Raw genomic sequence first — 3,470 nt, forward strand, 5'->3', positions numbered from 1 at the left:
TCTGGAGCACATGTATTTTTCTTTTTCTATAAAAATACCATTGAAGCATGTAAATATTTTTATCCATATAACTACTCACCTGATTTTTGACAACCAGTGTCCAACATCTACTGGATTATAGCCTTCCATACATCTTACTGAAATCATTATGGTTACAAATTAGGTAAATAAACTTCTCATCCCCCCAAAAAAAACTATTCATTACCTATTAAGATAAAAACAATCTGGAAAATAACTTATGCAAGAAGGATAAAGGATATAATTACATTCTTATAAAATTCATAGGAAACAAAAGAATCCTTTAATTAGTATTTTTTGATTCTCAACAAGACAGAAATTAGATGTTTATAGGAGAAAATTTGTTTGAGGTTATTGTGTAACTAAATGGAGAGACACTTTGTGCCACTACCCAGGGATTTTTAAAAGGATGATAATATTTTGACTCATCCATATTAATATGAGTTCAAGATAGTATTATGTTGAAAAATCCAGTCTTTTTTTTCCAATAACCAAAATAAGAGTTTCTTTTAAACAAGACAAATCATTCCTCCTGCTAAGTCTCTCTCTCTCTCTCTCTCTCTCACACACACACACACGCAGAAATATACTGTATATGTGTCCAATTTAAAATGCATAATAATCTTCCTGTTTGGCATTTGTGAATATATTCATATGTGTATGGATACCTTTAAGATAGATATAGGCAGTGCTTATTAAGGGGTTACTGTTTGTCCTATTTGTATGATCTCATTTAATAGTTAAAGGAAATAGCTGTTGTTATCATGAGGTATGCCAACTTATTATTTCCAATTTCCTGGCGAATGTGCTGAAACACACAGAGGTTAGCTAATTGTCTGAGGTAACACAGTTAAGAAGGTGAACAAAGAATTTAATGGGAAAAGCCTGACTGCAAGTCTTTGCTCACAATCATATTGTCACACTTCTAGTGTAGCTATGAGTACACTCTTTAAGGGTTATAGATATGCACATGGTGAAGTAATTTTTGGGAATCTGACCTGGAAGTGTAGTATATTTTGAGTCACAAAATTGAGACCCAAGCTCAGAAAGGCTTCTGAGGATTTCCTAAAAAAGATTCTACCACCACCACCATGCTTGTCCTAACCCTTGGCCTAAGCAAAGCATACAGGGCAACCTTCAGAGAGCAGTGGGTTTTCCTTGTTTATTAATCTTGAAGAGAAGAACAGGCAACATTTATATCTATGGTATGTTAAAAGAACAACAGGTACCTGTCAGGTCACCTGGTGAAGTAGGAGTTTCTAGAAATTGCACAGTATGAATTAATCAGAGAAATCTATCTTTGGATTATCTCAGGAAAAAAATGTGCAAAGCACCCCAGATCTTAAGTATAAGGCAATTAACCGTGGCAGTTGTACCATGGAGTAATTAGTATTTCATTCAGCAAATTGCACACACAATTAATTAAATTTTACTCAAATTTCAAATTAAACACATAGATAACAAAGGAACAATTCATTACTTTATTTTAAAAAAGTGAGAACAAGACAAACCTAAGAAAATATTTCCTCATATACAGACACTGATTTTTTAAAAGTGTAGTGATTTCAAAGTAATCTATACCTGGAAGCTTCTGTACCAAATTCCTGTCATAAGAACATTCTCTGATTAACACTTGAGGTAGCTGAAATACCTCCCTCTCTTCGATCTTATGTTCTCGTCTTATTTCTCTAACAGTGCAGTGCACCTCGCTTTAGGACAGTCAGAGCAGGCAGTATAACTAAGAGTGTAATTACTCACCTCGTTTTCCCCAAATAAAAAATACTTTGGTCACTATAAGGATAGTTGGAAGATTTTTTAGAGGCTCCATACATAGGAAACCATGCAGAAAGAAATTCTTTTTCGAACATCCAGTGAATAACTCCAATTCCCTACTCTAGGTCTAACTGTAGACAAATGAAAAGACATGAAAAGGTACATGAAGCAAGCATCTGTATTCGAGGGATGGGGATAATTTTCCATATCAAATGGAAATGCTAATTTGGTGTGTCCATTTGCACAACCTAGATCAGCACAGTGTATTTACTGCAAGTGCACTGGGTGATCATTAAACTATATACACTTTCTTCAAGGTATGTGTTTACATGTATAGAAATGTAAACATATGAGAGTATTCCTACATTGAATTTATGCATCCACGAATTAAGAGTGTTCACAAGTACCAGAAATCATGAACATATAGAGAAACTACTACATGAATACCTACAATAAGCATGTGCAGACAGGAGTGTGCACAAATGCATACAGTGCACATACGTGTGTATGAAAACATACATGAACCACGATTAGGGTTCATTTAATGATGACCGAAATATCTAAAAGTTATTAGTGAACTCCAGTATCCTAAACTTGAAATGCATAACCCTCAAATAAGAGGATCATGAAAGGAGAAACAGAAAGTGAGCTTACCATAGCAGAGGAGAAAAATCTGCCCTAAATCTTGATTCCAAAAACTAGTCTCTGTCTCCATTATGAGATGAATAAGGATGTGTCTTCAAGGGTTCATATCTTTTCCACCATTTTAATCTCTTTAATTATGACCAGGAGTATAAAATGTGAGAAGCTGTTTTCTTTTGCAATGATCATAGTGTTCATTTCACCAATTTGATACTATCTAATTTACTTTTTTTGAACATACCTACCTGATTTCTGTCCTCCTGATTCAGAGAAAGCTTGTTCTCTATCTCAAACCCTTCCAAAGTTGCAAACATTACTTGGGCTAATATGCAATTAAATACTGATAGCTACATATTCATCCTGTAACAAATGACTGGAAATGCGTCTAGTAAATACATTCAGTTTTATTTATGCCTCATCTATGCATCTACTTCAGAGGGATTTGTCACAGAGTAAATGAATGGATTTAAAATGTGCTCTTAATTACCTGTTCCTTTTATCCATAATGTCCCTATCTCTTATCCACATTGCACTGCTCCTCTTTCACTATGTTAGAATCACCTGGTGAAGGCATTCTCAGGGGGTTTCAGAAGCAAAATGTCAGCAGCCTGTTTTACTCCTATTGGAAATGTGACCATTTCAAGATATACATTCTCTGCCAAGTGTACACTAAGTTTTACATACTGTATTATTCCAATGAAAGGTGAGGAGGTTTGGGGATTTCCAGCCCAAATGATCTTTAAGTTTGGGGATCAAGATTAAAGATACCGGAAGCGGTCAAACTGAAATTTGCAGGAGAAAAACAACCATGTCACTTTGAATATGCTGTCACTTTAACAAGAGCCTAGCAAAGACTCATCCTCTGCTCCATTCTGTTGCATCCATTAACCTTGAGCCAGAACCTCTGCTTAGTATCTATCTCTTGATTTACTGGGTACTTCATCATGAAAAAAGTGGCAAAGATGAGGCAGAGTTAGAAAGAGGACATGACCCACTACAGGATGCTGTCTCTCTTTTCTCACCCTTGGTAGACACAT

Source organism: Bubalus bubalis, chromosome 5 (assembly GCF_019923935.1).
Source record: "Bubalus bubalis isolate 160015118507 breed Murrah chromosome 5, NDDB_SH_1, whole genome shotgun sequence".
NCBI classification, from domain to species: Eukaryota; Metazoa; Chordata; class Mammalia; order Artiodactyla; family Bovidae; genus Bubalus; species Bubalus bubalis.